At 44.3% G+C, this 17,087-nt stretch overlaps 1 pseudogene; it reads left to right on the top strand.

Moving 5' to 3' along the window:
* Window positions 1-3,056: 3,056 nt before the first annotated feature.
* Window positions 3,057-3,821, top strand: LOC136163314 (small ribosomal subunit protein eS6-like; annotated as a pseudogene).
* The last annotated feature ends 13,266 nt before the right edge of the window (window positions 3,822-17,087 follow it).

A 17,087-nucleotide genomic window follows, 5' to 3' on the forward strand; every position in this document is an offset into this window, starting at 1 on the left:
TCCACGGGGATTCTCCAGGCAAGAATACTAGAGTGGGTTGCCATGCCCCCTTCCAGGGGATCTTCCCAACCCAGGGATTGAACCCAGGTCTCCCACACTGCAGGCGGATTCTTTACTGCCTGAGCCACAAGGGAGGCCCAAGAATACTGGAATGGGTAGCTTATGCCTTCTCCAGGGGATCTTCCCAACCCAGGGATCGAACTGGGGTCTGCTGCATTGCAGGTGGATTCTTTACCAGCTGAGTTACCAGGAAGACCCCTAGTTGGCATTATGTTAACCTAGTGATCCTCCAAGAGGTTTTATATATCCCACAGCTGTTCCAAGAAAGTACAAAGAAACCCTACCCTTCTGCGAATGCACCTATCTTAGTCGGTGCAGGTTGCTCTAACAAAATACCTTACACTCGATGACTTACACCACAGATATTTATTCCTCCATTCTGGAGGCTGGAAAGTCCAAAATCTAGGTGTTTTAACACCTAGATTATGTCTTTACATGGCAGCAGGTGGGGAGTGCCTTAGTCTCCTTATAAGGGCACTGATCTCCTTCATGGGATTGACCTAATGATCTTCCAAAGGCTCCGCCACCAAATGCCATCAACTGGGGATTAGGGCTTCCAGAACAAAAGCATTCAGTCTGTAGCAACCCAAAACTATCTGTTTTTCCATCTTCCCTGAACAAGATGTGGCCCTAGACTGGGACAGCTAGACCAAGGTTTCTCATGACTTGCTTTTCTCTCTCTCTCTCTCTTTTTCTGTTCTCTATCCTCCTGCTCAGCCCCTACAAGTCTGAAGTGCTTTTGAAGGAAGAAACAGACAGAACAAGCTCCATCTCGAAAGCAGGACTCCATCTCGGGCCGGACTGTAGACTTTGAGCTAATATGCCCAGTATCTATGGAAACGACATACCAACTTGAAAACCAGGCCCCCTAGATAGAAGAGCCCCAGGGCTTGTATCTAGACTCTCTGTCACCTAAAAAAATACCCTAATTGTCTGTGTAACCGAATAGAATCATCAATTCTATTATGCTTATTGGGGTATGACCACAGGCCTGTTGATAATTGTCCACTGTTAACTACCTAGGCTTAAGGCATATAAATCACGGGTTAACTTTGATTGTATCTTTCTTTTCCTTGTCCAGACTAGTTTCAGGGAATTTGGGGAGGTGTGTTTGGGCACGTACACTTAAGTAAGGTATATAAGGTTTTCAGAAAAACTGGTCGGGGTCCTTGGCTAAGAGAAGTCTCTGCCTTGGGCCCGCTGGTGTAATAAACTGCACTCCACTATCTGCATTGTCCTTCTGAGTGAGTTTGTTTCCCAGAACACGTGGCTACATTTGGTGCATGGGCCAGGAAACTCCTCACTTTGAGGAGACAAGTTCCATTTGGGACTACTCCAAGGCCTTGCAGCTCGAAACTTCTAGAGGGGGGAAGGCGCCTCACCCTTCTGGAAGGATTCTGCTTCTCAGTGCCTGGACCTTTCACTTTAGCAGGTAGTGGGTGGCAGCAGGTGAACTGAGTGCTGAGGTGAGGGGGAACCCACCCGGCAGGGTGGAAGAGGGGGCCTGATCACCCCCCTGGGAGGGATTAGAAGGGGCACGGACCCACAGGAGCCTGGAATAGACAGGCAGCAGCGATTGCTTGGTACACAGCTTGACGAGCGTGTTAGGACTTAGGAAGGAAATTTGTGACGGTCATTTAGGAGGTGGTGTCCACGACTTCTTGGGGGAAATTATTACCAAGCGATCGCCAGGGGATTGTTAGGAGAAGAAATCTGGCCTTCGTGTGCTCATATTCTGCCCACTCCAAGGAGGTGTCCCATCTGCTGCGAAATTCTCGACCCCCTAGGAAATGTCAGGCTAGAAGGAGGGGGATACATAAGTGAGTACAAATTGACTTTCCCGGAGACGGCCTCGGATGTGGGATATTTAACCCATCTGTATTTTCCTCCGCACCTGATCAAGCCCACCAAGGCAGAATGGACTTTAACTTTTAAAGTTAAGAGAGAAACAGTCTTGGACCATGTGATGTTCTGGTTCAGCTGTGCTGACCAGCAGGTGAAGACACGCCGATCCCCCTTCTCCCTCTGGGATCTGGCAGGTAAGGCTCTTCTCACCGAAGTTAGGAAGGAGGCAGAATGGCAATTTAAGTGTCATTGAATGGAAATATCAGAAGTACATAGGGTACCAAGAACTTTGTAGACAGAAAGAAAAGGAAAAGTAGAAGAAGGTCTGAGAAGGTAAGCAAGATGGGGAGAGGTGAACCTAAGGCAACTGTATTGAAGTGCATGATTTAAAATTTAAAGAAGGGATTTGGAGGAGACTACGGGGTGAAGATGAAGCCTAACTGCCTCCACATACTCTGTGAGGTCGAATGGCCCCCTATGGGAGTAGGATGGCCACCAGGGAAAACCATGAACTTAAAAATAGTGAAAGCAGTCTATAGAGTAGTAACAGGAGAGCCAGGACACGTGGATCAATATCCATAAACTGGACTCATGGCTAGGGTTTGCTCGAGACCCTCCTACTTGGACAAGGTTATATCAGGTGACTATTTTACAAGGTCTCAAGAGGGGGGCCCGAAAAGCTATGAGTATCACAAAACCCTCCGAAGTGATTCAAAGGGAAAGCGAATCACCCTCTGAGTTCTGCAAAAGACTGTGTGAGGCCTATAGACTTTATACGCCAATAGACCCAGCCAGAGGCGGCTGGGTCTCAGATGGTGATAAATGCAGCCTTTGTGTCTCTAGCCTACCCTGAAAATGGCAGATGGGGGGACACCAAGTGACTCATGAATTTTTATACCTCCCTGAATGCCCAGTACCTTTGTTAGGAAGAGACTTGCTGTCTAAATTGGGGGCACAAGTGACCATTCCCCCCACAAAAGACCCACTGTTCAAGTGGGCTCAACCACCTATTGACTCTTCCTCTCAGTAACCTCTCAAGATGAATGGAGGTTGCACAGTCTCCCGGCAGGGAAACCGGATGGGCTAAACAGTCAAGAGAGAGTTAACTCGCTCTTTTTCGTGGCGCCTCGGAGGCTGTCGGCCACTTCAGAATGAAGCTGAACATCTCTTTCCTGGCCACTGGCTGCCAGAAGCTCATTGAAGTGGTCAATGAATGAAAACTTCGTACCTTCTACGAGAAGCGTACGGCCACAGAAGTTGCTGCTGACGCTCTGGGTGAAGAATGGAAGAGTTATGTGGGCCGAATCAGTGGCGGGAACGATAAGCAGGGTTTCCCCATGAAGCAGGGTGTCTTGACCCATGGTTGAGTTCTCCTGCTACTGAGTAAGGGGCATTCCTGTTACAGACCAAGAAAGGCTGGAGAAAGAAGGCACAAATCTGTACGGGGTTGCATTGTGGATGCCAATCTGAGTGTTCTCAACTTGGTCATCGTGAAAAAGGGGAGAAGGATATTCCTGGACTCACTGATACTACAGTGCCTCGTCGCCTGGGTCCCAAAAGAGCTAGCAGAATCCGCAAACTTTTCAATCTCTCTTAGGAAGATGATGTCCGCCAGTATGTTGTGCAAAAGCCCCCAAACAAAGAAGGTAAGAAACCTAGGACTAAAGCACCCGAGATTCAGCGTCTCGTGACTCCACGAGTTCTGCAACACAAACTCCGGCGTATTGCTCTGAAGAAACAGCGTACTAAGAAAAACAAAGAAGAGGCTGCAGAATATGCTAAACTTTTGGCCAAGAGATGAAGGAGGCCAAAGAAAAACAGCAGGAACAGATTGCCAAGAGACGGAGGCTGTCCTCTCTGAGAGCTTCTACTTCTAAGTCTGAGTCCAGTCAAAAATGAGATGTTGTAAGAGTAACAAATAAATAAGATCGGACATCAGGGGAAAAAAAGAGAGAGAGAGCGTTAACTCAACAATTCCCTGAGGTCTGGGCAGAAGACAACCCCCTACCCCAACCCCAGGCTTGCAAACAAATCCCACTGGTAATAGAACTCAAACACAGCACAATTACATAAGCACCCACATTGGGCCTGCCAGACCTTGCTAAGCCGTTCACTCTTTACGTGACTGAAAAGGACAAAGTGGCTACAGGAGTGTTGTCCCAGATTATGGGGACATGGGACAGACCAGGGACTTATCTCTTGAATCAGCTGGACCGTGTTGCCACTGGGTGGCTGGGATGCTTACGGGCAGTTGCTGCAGTGGCCTTACTGGTCCGGGAGGCAACCAAGCTGACTTTGGGCCAAGATTTGTTCATAAAAGTCCTGCATGAGTCAACACTCTCCTGCAAGGGGACCCCCATAAATGGCTGTCAACATCCTGGATTACTCAGTACCAGGGACTGTTATGTGAGAACCCCCATGTTACTACTGAGCCTTGTCAGGCCCTGAATCTGGCCACTCCCTTTCTTGTGGGAGAAGGCGGGCCCTCACATGATTGCAAGGAAATATGCCAGCAGACCTGACTTGAGAGACCAGCCAATCCCGGACCCAGATTTGGTCCTGTACGCCAATGGCACCAGCCTGGTGAAACGAGGACAATGACTGTCGGGATGTGCAGTGGTCATGGAAGAAACCATCGCTGAGACTAGCTTTCTGCCATCACACTGGTCCACTCAACCGGCCGAACTATATGCTCTAATCCAAGCCCTCCAGCTGTCAAAAGGTAAGAAGACAAACTCTTACACAGACTCCACGTATGCTTTTGCCACACTACAGGGCTCTGTATAAGGAAAGAGGCCTTTGACAGCTAGTGAAAAAGATACTAAAAATAAGGAAGAAATTAAGACCCTATTAGATGCTGCCTGGGAACCAGAAAGGGTTGCAGTCATACACTGCTGAGGACGTCAAAAAGAGGATACCCCCTGGGCTCAGGGAACAGACTAGCAGATAAGACTGCTAAACAAGCAGCCGAGGGCTTGGGGGTGACAAGTGAAACCCCTATTAAAGCTCTTATATTGGCGGAGCTACCGGAGCTAATGCTAGACTCTCCAAAATACACTGAAGCCCAAAACCAACTAGCCAAAGCGGAAGGGGCCATCAAGACTGAAAAGGGATGGTGGGAATCGCCAGGTGGCAAATTATTGGTACCGGAGGAGCTGGCACCCACTCTGGTAAGTCAAACACACCCAAGCGACCCACCTAGGCCACAATAAACTCGAGGAGCTACTTGGAAAATATTTCTTGGTTCTCCTCCTCTCTTCCCTATGCAGGACAAAATCTCAGAACTGCACTGCCTGCTCACAGGTCAATGCTGCCTCTTGGCACAGACAGAAACCTCGGGGATTCAGCTAAAAGGCACGCTGCCCTTTGAACACCTGGAAGTGGACTTCACTGAAATGAAACCTCACTGACACTACCGTTACCTGCTAGTCATGGTGTGTACATTCCCGGGATGGGTAGAAGCTTTTCCTACCTGGACTGAAAGAGCATCAGAAGTAGCCTGGTGCCTGCTTAGGGAAATGGTTCCCAGATTTGGATTTCCTACCAGCATTGGATCGGACAATGGCCCGGCTTTTGTAGCTGATTTAGTATGACAAGTAAGCAAAACTTTAAACACCAAGTGGAAATCACATACAGCATATAGGCCCCAGAGTTCTGGGATGGTGGAAGGAACCAACCAGACACTTAAAGAGACTCTCCAAGTGGATCTTGGAGACTGACTGTTCCTGGGTGGACTTGCTTCCAATGGCTCTGCTCAGACTCAGGATGACCCCACAGTCCCAAGGCTATTCGCCCTAGGAAATTGTGTATGGGAGGCCCCTTCCCATAATAAAACAGGTGCCAATAAATTTGCCTCAGGTAAGGGGAGATGAGATTTCACAGCAGACGGAACAGCTTGGTAAGGTAATAAATCAGGTAACTAAGTTTGTACAAGAAAGGGTGCCATTCCCCCTTGGGGAACGGATTCATGAATTTGTGCCCAGAGATCAGGTGTGGTCAAGGACTGGAAACACGACTCCTGGAAACACAGTGGAAGGGTCCATATACTGTTGTTCTAACCAGACCTACTGCAGTTAAAGTTGCAGGTGTCACCCCCTGGATCCACCACATGGACTGAAGAGAGCATACCATGCAGACCTGGGGGACGCCGAGTGGACCACACAAAAGGACCCCACTGATCCCCATGAAACCAAGATCATCTTAAAGAAGGAAAAGAGATGAAGCTCTACGATCCACTGCTGCTACAAGGACTTGCTGGCATCATCTTGAGACTAACCATAGTTTCAGCACAAAGAGGGACCTGTGCTCTAAAGTTGAATGTTGCATATATATTCCTGATTTATCTGGCTATATATCAGCCACCCTAGATGATATGAAAGGTCAGGTAAAATTTATGTCTGATGATAATCTTCCTTTTTGGACTTCGGTCCTATCTTGGGTGAAGGGTGATTGGTGGAAAACTATATTTACCATTATAGTTGCCTTGATAGTTTTGCTTTGTGGACCCTTTATTTTACAATGTATCATGAACTTTGTAACCCAAAGGTTGATATCATTCTCCCAAACTGGAGGCCAGAGAGTCAGGGTGCAATATATCCCTATGAATGATGCTCATACTATGAGTTAAGAACATCAAGAGGGGGAAATGAAGGAGGAAACAGACAGAACAGGCTCCGTCTCGAAAGCAGGACTTCATCTTGGGCCGGACTGTGGACTTTGAGCTATATACCCAGTATCTATGGAAACGACATACCAACTGGGAAATCATGCCTGGATGGAAGAGCCCCAGGGCTCGTACCTAGACTCTCTGTCACCTAAAAGAATACCCTAATTGTCTGTGTAACCGAATAGAATCATAAATTCTTTTATGCTTATTGGGGTATGACCACAGGCCTATTGATAATTGTCCACTGTTAACTGCCTAGGCTTAAGGCGTATGAATCACGGGTTAACTTTGATTGTATCCTTCTTTTCCTTTGTCCAGACTAGTTTCAGGGAATTGGGGGAGGTGGGTTTGGGCACATACACTTAGGGTATATAAGGTTTTCAGAAAAACTGATCAGGGTCCTTGGCTAAGAGAAGTCTCTGCCTTGGGCCCACCGGTGTAATAAACTGCACTCCACTATCTTCAAAGTCCTTCTGAGTTTGTTTCCCAGAACGCGTGGCTACAACACTTTCCTTGTCAATGTTAATGAGAGAGCTACAGGGAAAGAAACTAGAAGACAAAGAAAATGATTCAGAGAGATAATTCAAACCATACCATCTTCATTATGCACCTTTGGGTCTTTTATTTTTAAATTTCCTTTGGTATCAGCAGTTCCTTGAAGGGAAGTTATTTTCATCCTTTGAAGACGTATTTGATTTTTAGAGATGGTCAAAATTATTTCAAGGCAAATCTTTTGATCAAAATGGGTGAACTATTTGGTCAATAGGCTAAGGCATTAAAATTAAAAAAAAAAAAAAAAAAAGAGGAAAGGGAAGCAAAAGGAAAAAAACCATAGAGATGCTCAGGTATATGGGGCAGAAATGCACTGAAAACTGTCAGGGGCTTGTAGCTCCTGCCCTGTTCCTGAACGTTCTCTAGAAAGTCTACTGGTTTAGAGGTACTTTGGATGAGAGGACAGTAAAAGTCAAACACTCAGTTACCAACAAACTATTGCTTACATTTAAGTTCCTACACAATGACACAAACTTTTAAAGGCTAAGCTTTTAACTTATAGTTTAGGACAAATGTATTTCAGATCAAACATCATACTGTACAGCTGTTTCTGGGGACTGACCAATGTGCTGTCATTGGCCACCAAAAGGGTCTGTTGAATATTGACCTAGTCTGTTCCCTACTTCTTACAAAGTATCATTGACACTGGTATAGACAGCGTGAATGGGGAAAAGTTTAAGTCAAATACTCATTAGTTGCTTTTGTGCTATTTGAAGCTGCATCTTACCCAGTCATGTAACTGTAGAGTTGCATCTCTAGCCCACCTTAATTCCTCATTTCCAAGATCCTCACAAAATTAAGCTGGTGCTTTCCTCATTTTAGAGGTCATTGTCTGATGTTAATGTGTAAGAGCCGAGATCGATATAGAAGTGATATTATTTTCTCCTCCTTCTTAACAATGTCATTAGTCCTTGTTCAGTGGGCATGTCACATACCTTTCTGTTCTCTTAGAGAGAAATATTTCTCAAGCTTTGCAAAGTACCTTCAAATAATTTTTTGAAGAACAGCCAAAAAAAAAAAAATGAGCTATGAAGATGAGGAGTCAGCTCTGTAAGTCAAAAATATTAGTTGACTAAAGATGCCCAAGGTCATCTTAATAGAAAATTTAAGAACATATTAAAGATTGAAGTATAGTCTCCCAGCTTTGCAAATTACTAGTTTTCTGACCTAAGATCAATTACTTAACCTCTTTGCACCTCAGTTTTCACTTCTGCAAGGAAGTGGTAAAAAGGTCTATACTCCTGAGCTCATAGCTCTTGTCTAGTTCAGGATGAGACTTACCTGTAGAAGAACCACATCACTAGCGAGCTGCTTTCCTAAGGTACCTGCAGTGAAGTGTCCAAGAAATTATCCTACCCAGGGAAATTGGACAGCAGAATGCATGAGAGTGCAAACTTTTAATTTTGAAAAAAAAAAACATTTGCTTATTTTATTTATTTGGCTGTAATAAATTTGTCTTAGTTGCAACATGTGAGATATAGTTCCCTGAGCAGAAATCAAAGCTGGGCCCCCTACACCATGAGTGTGGAGTCTTAGCTACTGTACCACCAGGGAAATCCCACACATTCTTTCTAAAGAGCAGGCAGTTCAGAGGGTGAAAAAGCGTGAGTCTTGGCCTAGACACTCCCTGGGGATGAAAATGTTCTTGAGCAAGTAACCCAAGTGTGCTCTGAGCCTCAATGCCATTATCCATGAGATGCAGTAAAACATCAAGCATTCAGTGATGGAATTAAATACATTTTTGCAGTACCAGTTACATGTAGGTGAGAAGACAAAAGGTTATTTTTAGAGATGAGGAAACTAGAATCCAAATGGGTTACATAATCTGCTTAAAGTTACAGTATTTGTAACCACAGCACTAGAACACAAGTACAGATCCTGTGACTCCATCTCGAACACTTTTTCTACAATAAAGTGAACTTCATTTGGACCACAAACCCCTCTGAGAATCTGCCTTATCTATTAAATCCACCTCTCAGAAAAAGGCATATAATTTTTGCATATAATTTCAGATATCCATGGACCTCCCAGGGGGCCATAGACCTAGATTAAGAATCCCGGTACTCCAGACTGTGGGCTTCCCTAAATACTTCTGGGTGTATTTGCCAAAAGAACATCATTTTTGTCCTTATGTCAGAAAAGAAGGATAGATTTTTATGGTACTAAAGTGGTATAGAAAGTCTTTAACTGACACAGGAAATTTAAAAAAGCTTTCTTCAGACTCTCATGATTTTAAAGCACTCCTTAGATGCTGAGGATATTCCAAAATCTGAGCCACATTCAGACATTTATTCAGCAAATCCTTCCCAAGGACCCCGGAGTAACAGTGGGGCCCAAGACAGAGCCTGCTCTCATGGAATTTATACTCCCCATTAGGGGAGATGGACAGTAAACAAAATCATGTCACATTGGGTATAAGACAGGGTGATGTGACAAAGAATGATGGGTTGGGAAGGAGGGTCTCCTAAGCACTGCGAGGACAAGGAAGATTCCTCCGAGGAGTTGGTATCTGAGATGTAACAGAGAGGATGAAAAGTAACTGGGGAAGATTTCAGACCCAAATGTTTCATGCACAGGAAACACCTCCTACAAAACCTCCAAATGGGAATGAACTGGGTATGTGCCGCTGTGGCGGCAGCGGGCTCACCCAGAGGGCAAGTGGCAGGAGACGAGCCTGGAGGGGTGGGTGATGCCAGTCCCTGCAGGGCCTTGTACACCAGCGTAAAGCGGCTTCTATTCCACAGGAGACGGGAAACACTGGAGAAGCGAGGTCAGTGACATCTGATTCATGTTATAAAAGATCACTCGGGCTGCTATGTGGGAATGAGTTTCGAGGGGCAGGAGTTTAAAAAAAGAATATGAGTAGTCCAGGAAAGGGATGGTAATGATGAGGACAGAGAAAAGGTAACAAATCTGGAATGCTTTCTGGAGGTTGAGAGTATAGGCCTGGTCGACAGACTGGATGTGAGCAGGTAAAAAAAATTAAACCTAAGGACCATACCTAGGATTTGGCCAGAGCAACTGGTTCACGCTGACAGTATTTCTTGAGGGGCCGCAGACCAGAGCTGGAGAAGGAGCAGGCTTGAGTGGGGAGTGGAGGTAAGACAAGCAAACTGGAGTTAGGATCTGCTCTGTTAAGTCTGCAGTTAGATATATGATGTTAGAGCTCCAGTGAGAGGTCCAGGTTAAAGACATAAACTCAGAGTTGTTCCTATCTTAATGCATATAAAATCATACAATTGCATAAGATTAACTTGTTGTTCAGTTGCTAAGTAATGTCTGACTCTTTGCGACCCCATGGACTGTAGCCCACCAGGCTCCTTTGTCCATGGGATTCTCTAGGCAAGAATACTGGAGTGGGTTGCCATTTCCTTCTCCAAAGATTAACTAGAGAAGCATGCAAATATTGGGTTGGCCAAAAAGTCCCTTTGGGATTTTCTGTAATATCGTACCCATATGAACTTTTTAGCCAATAGAAAGATTAGAAGATGGCACAGGACATCGCTTTGGAGAAGTTCAATACTTCGTGGTCCACCAGAACTAGAGCCAGCAAAAGAAACTTAGAAAGAGTCAGCGGAGAGGTAGAAGGAAATGAAGAGTGCTGTGTCACCAAAGCCAAAAAACAAAAGTATTTCCAGAAAAAGAGAATGAAGAACTGTGGCAAATGGTCCTTAGAGGTTATAGCAGAGACCCTCATTTCCTGGTTCTTATAAGCTGGAATGTAGATATGGAAGTGACCCAGCTTCAATCACGCACATGAGGACAATACTCTGGAATATCAGGGAAACTGAGGAAGGGAACCTGGATCCCTGAATGCTCTTGTGGAGAAGAGCTATCCATCTGCTGCAGATTGCCCACTTCCTTCTGGACACCGTTTAAAAGAAATTAACTTTTCTCTAGAATCACTCTACTTTGAGGTCTCTATTTTACCAACGTAGCCTATACCATGTGGCTTCCCCAGTGGCTCAGATGATAAGGAGTCCACCAGCAACGAGGGAGACCCGGGTTTGATCCCTGGGTCGGGAAGATCCCCTGGAGAAAGGAATGGCTTCCCACTCCAGTATTCTTGCCTGGAGAATTCCATGGACAGAGGAGCCTGGTGGGCTACAGTCCATGGGGTCACAAAGAGTGAGCCACGACCAAGTGACCAACATTTGCACTTACTTGTAGCCTGTACTATAACCTAGGCACATGTCAAGAAAATGCAACATGGAACAACATGGTGACTTTGACGATTTCAGAGGTATCATTGGGACTAAAACCTGATAGGATAAATTAAAGAGTTAATCTATTCATTCACTCTTACATTCATTCAGAATATTTATTGAGTTTTTACCATCTGTGATGCACTGTCCTAGGCCCTGAGACATAACAGAAAACAAAACAAATAATGCTCTTGCCTTCATGGAACTTGTATTCTAGTGGAAGAGACAAAGGGTAAATATAAAAACAGATAACATAAATAGATATGAAGACCAGGTAGTAAATATCACTGACTCAATGAACATGAGTTTGAGCAAATTCTGGGAGACAGTGAAGGACAGCGAAGCCTGGCGTGCTGCAGTCCATCATGGGGCTTCAAAGAGTCGGACACTTTTAGCAATTGAACAACAACAACAAGCAAATGGGAAGAATAGTACACCAAACAGAGGAAACAGAAACTACTGAGTCCCCTAGTCAGAAATTCACCTGTTCCAGGAATAGCAAGCAATCTGATGTGCTATCGAGCATAGTAAATGAGATAGAAAGTAGCAACAGATGAAACTAGAGAAAAAGAAAAGTGTCAGATAGTGGATGTGCTTGTAAACCAGGACAAAGGGTTTGCATTTTAAAAAAATTTTTATTGGACTATATCTGATTCACAGTGTTGTGTTAGTTTCAGGTATGTGTGTATATGCTTAGTCGCTCAGTCACGTCCGACTCTTTGCAACCCCAGGCTCCTCTGTCCACAGGGATTTTCCGGACAAGAATACTGGAATGGGTTGCCATGCCCTTCTCCAGGGCATCTTACCAACCCAGGGATTGAACCCAGGTCTCCCACATTGCAGGCAGATTCTTTACCAGCTGAGCTACCAGGGAAGCAGCTTTTTATTTCATTGTAGATAGGATAGGAAGTTATTGGAGTAATCATAGAGGTTTTAACCAGCTCTGGTGTTTTAAAATACTGATCTTGCTGCTCTTTGAGGAAATGGATGTAGGAGTTAATTGAAGTAATCCAGGCTAGAGATGATGGTGGCTTGGACTTGAATAACAGTGCTGGAGGCGGGGAGAAATGGTCTGATTTTGAGCATGTGTGCATGCTGGGATTGGCTATCAAGTGTGTATGGAAACATCTTTGAGATGATTTGCTGTGAAGGCGAGTAGGAAACTGGAACAACAGCTGAAAAGTTTACAGGGGGTTAGAAGTCCCTCTGTCTCTCTGGGGTCTCATTCTGTCTCTGACTCTTTCTGTCACTGTCTCTTTTTCAAAGACAGGAAATATCAGAGTTAGTGTGGTGATAGGGATGATCTGGTAGAAAGGAGAGAACTGATAACCTAGAAAAGACAGGTGATGTTTGCAGGAGAAGGATGGATCCAGAATTAAGTGAAAGGTTTGGTCTTTAACAGGAGCAGACACTTTATCCATTGAAAACAAAGGATGTGTGTTAGAAATTTACTGGCATGGAAATAGAGAAATTCTTGGGTGGTGGCATCTGTTTTATCAGTAGAATATGAGGTAACTGAGTGTGAAGACGTGGGCAAGAGAATGTGCTTGGGTAAGAGAATGTAGCAGGTTTGAGGAAAGAGAATGTGCTGTGGCATGACTATTTCAGAGTGAGAAACACAGAAACGCATGAAGTCCAGGAGGAGTGATGAGTGGTACTGAGCGCATCTTAAATGGGAGGTCCCCAATTTAAAGTGAGCCTAGTCAGCACCAGTGCTGTGTTTTCCTGTTGCCCAGCTCAATTATTTGTGTACAGGTGCTGAGTAGGTGTTCAGCTGTGCTTAACCTAGGCTGGAGTTTTACTAGGCAAATGGAGAGGAAGCAGGGGTTTTCAGTGTTTGCAAAGGAGAAGTAGGAGGCTGGACGCTGGTTCTAAACTGAGAAGAAAAATAATCAAAGAAACCAATGATGCAGATTTTGGCGGGGGGGGGGGGGTCCCAAATTAATACAGTTTGGAAGGCCTGCTTGAAGACAAGAATACAAAATTATAAATACAGAATTAGGCATAGGAGTTATTTGTTTAGGATGACAAGAATAATTACAAGAAGTTATGAAGATATAAAGTTGATGGTGACGGTTAATTTTATTCACCAACTTGACTGGCTAAGGGAATCTCAGATAGCTGGTAAGATATTATTTCTGGGTGTGACTTGGAGGTTCTTTCCAGAAGAGATTAGCATTTGAATTGTTGAACTGTGTAAAGCAGACAGCCCTCCCGATGTGGGTGGGCATCATTCCACCCACGGAGAGGAGAGCCTGAACAGAACAAAAGAGTGGAGGGAGGGTGGATGCGTGCTCTCTCTGCCTGAGCTGAGACATGGGTCTCCTGCCCTGGAGCCTGGCAATCCTGGTTCTCATGCTTCTGGATGCCGGTGTGGACATATGCACCTGTCCCTCCCAGTTCTTAGATCTTTGGACTCAGGCTGAATTATAGCACCAGCTTTCCTGGACCCATAGCCTGCCTTCACAGATCATGAGACTTAATTAGCTTCCATAACAGCAAGAGTCAATTTCTATAATAAATCTCTTCTTATATATATACCTACATATATTCTACTGGTGCTGCTCCTCTGGAGAACCCTGACTAACACACTGATATATGACATTAACATAACAAAATCCAGAGCATTTACAGGATATTTTTATTTATTAACTGCATGAAAGTTATTATATAACTATCAAATTATTTTCCTTACATATTTTAGTTATATAAACTTTGATCACCTCCTCATGTGAGAACCATTTTGCTATAATTTTTTAATACAGAAAATAGAGAGATAACTTAGTTCTGTCTCTAGCATGGTTAACTGAAAACTATTTACTGATATCTAGGATATAAACATGTAACATCACACACAGATACACTTGCTCTATGTAGTATAGCTACAGGTTTCTGCCCTACTGCTGTAGGAATTTTGATAAATTCTGTTTTACATAGTTCCTGTCATAAGAGAAAATAATTTGCAGGACACTTTTTATATGTGCATTATCAAAAATATTCATAACAGGAGAGCTTCTGTTTGCACTGAGCATTGATAAGAACTAAAAGAATCACTTACACAGTTTTACAAGACTACACTTCTCATGTGCTTGTTTAATTTTTACTGGAGTATAGTTAATTTACAGTGTTGTATTGGTTTCAAGGGTAGAGCAAAGTGAATCAAATATACACAACATATGTGTGCTCAGTCAAGTCCAACTCTCTGCAACTCCATGGACTGTAGCTCTCTAGGCTCCTCTGTCCATGGGATTTGCCAATTCCCAGGCAAGAATCTTGGAGTGAGTTACCATTTCCTCCTCCAGGGGATCTTCCTGACCCAGGGATCGAATCTCCATCTTCTGCATCTCCTGCATTGGCAGGCTGATTCTTTACCATTGGAGCCACTTGGGAAGCCTACATACACACACATCCGCTATCTTTTTAGATTCTTTCCCCATATAGGTCATTACAGACCTTATAGACATCACTGTTCCCTGTGCTGTAACATAGGTCCTTAAAGTAAGACAAAGATAAATATCATATGACAGCACTCATATGTGGAATTTGAAAAAATGATATGAATGAATTTTTTACAAAACAGAAATACAGTCACATATATAGCAAATAAACTTAATGATTACCAGGGGGCTAAAGGGGGAAGGATAAACTGGGAGACCGAGGTTGACATACACCCCCTACATTTTTTAAAATTTTATTTATATTTATTTCGCTATGCTGGGTCTTAGTTGCAGCATGCAGGATCTTTAGTTGCAGCAGGCAAACTCTCAATTGTGGTCTGTGGGAGCTAGTTCTCTGACCAGGGTCGAACCCAGGCCCCCTGCATTGGGACTGTGGAGTCTTAGCCACTGGATCACCAGGGAAAAGTCCACACCCTACCGTTTTTAACTCTTTTCCATTGCCTACAGCAAAAGGTCAGTTGGTAAAGAATCCGCCTGCAATGCAGGAGACCCCGGTTTGATTCCTGGGTCTGGAAGATCTGCTGGAGAAGGGATAGACTACCCACTCCGGTATTCTTGGGCTTCCCTGGCGGCTCAGCTGGTAAAGAATCCACCTGCAATGTGGGAGACCTGGGTTCAATCCCTGGGTTGGGAAGATCCCCTGGAGAAGGAAAGGCTACCCACTCCAGCATTCTTGGCCTGGAGAATTCCTTGGACTGTATAGTCCATGGGGTTGCAAAGAGTCGGCAAGACTGAGCGACTTTCACTTTCACAGCGAAAGGTCAGGTAGCCGTCTGATGCCTCGCCCTGCACTTTCATGTCTTGACACAAGGGTAGACAGTGTGGCAGGCAGTAGGGGGAATCTGGAAGCTGTTGCTACACTAACAGCACGTGACTACAAGCCTGTCCTCACAGGTGACTATGAACCTTCTATCCCAACTAAACCATTTAGATTGTCCTAATGAAACTTTCCCTTAATTGTCCTAAAACTGCCCACCACCACTTTGACACTGTCTTACTTCAAGGAAGTGTGAGAGAATGGAAGCAAGTGTGAAAGAAACAGCATTCTCAATTGGTTGTGTTAAATATCTAACAGATTCTATCCAAGGGTTTCAGCTTCTGTCCTTTGCCTATTTTCCACTTAAAGTGACCGTCATTTTCCCATTTGATTTTTAAGCATTATTAATATTAAAACTTTTGTTTTGGGTGGGAGGTAGGAGGTTCAAGAAGGAGGGGACAAATGTCTACCTATGGCTGACTCATGTTGATGTGTGGCAGAAACCAGCAAATATGGTAAAGCAATTATCCTTTAATTAAAATAAATGAATTTGAAAATAAATAAATAAGTAAATGAATTTTTTTTTAAAGAACTTTTGCTTGTTATATTTCAAGACATGTAGAATGGTCCAAAAGTCACTCCAAGACTATTTTCACCACAAAAATAATCTCACCACGTGAAAACCCTGCTAGAGTCCCTTCCAGGCCTTGCAAGACACAGTTCTAGGGAAAGCCTTAAAACAGTCTTCGTAACTGAAGAGCTCAGAGGTAATGATGACATTTTAAAAGACTAGTTTCCTTCCTGAGAAATCCAGTCTCCCACAGCTTCTTCTCCTATCTGAGTTGTCCCTTACTCTTCTGTCCCTTCTGCCCTGGAACTGCCCTGGAGTTGTGGTGAAGAGTGGAGGGGAGCGGGGTGATCAGGATGGACTGGGAAAGCTTAAATCCGAATGTTTGGGGCTCACACTTGAGCCAACAGTTCCTTTGAGGTGTGGCTACAGCTTCACTGTGGGCTTGCAGGTCCCTCTGCAGAGTCTGCGTGAGGACACAAATGAGAAGAGAAATTCCTGGGAAAAGAAAACGGTACTAACACTCTGCAACCCTGCCAGAATCCAATACATGGATGAATCAGATTTCTCAAAAGACGAACAGCCCCATATAGTGGTTATTGCTGGTGATGTCAGAGCTCTAATTCAATCCCTTTGCAGGGCCTGCCTTACTGGAAGGTCCCCAACATCCACTTCATCTTGCTTTCTGCCACTGAAAACCAGCCTCTTCAGAAATGTCTGCATCACAGATCTACTTGAAACTCTCCTCACTAGAATATTCCCTTAAGTTCTTCCAGGAGGCTGTTTTGTTCTAGTGAAGTATAGTTGATTTACAATGTTGTGTAGATTAAGGTATATAGCAAAGCAATTCAGCTGTACAAACATGCATACAGACATATATATGTGTGTATATATTTGCATATATGTTTATGTGGGCTTCCCAAGTAGTGCTCATGGAAAGAATCTGCCTGCCAATGCATGGGACACAAGAGACATG

The sequence above is a fragment of the Muntiacus reevesi genome, chromosome 3 (assembly GCF_963930625.1).
Source record: "Muntiacus reevesi chromosome 3, mMunRee1.1, whole genome shotgun sequence".
NCBI classification, from domain to species: Eukaryota; Metazoa; Chordata; class Mammalia; order Artiodactyla; family Cervidae; genus Muntiacus; species Muntiacus reevesi.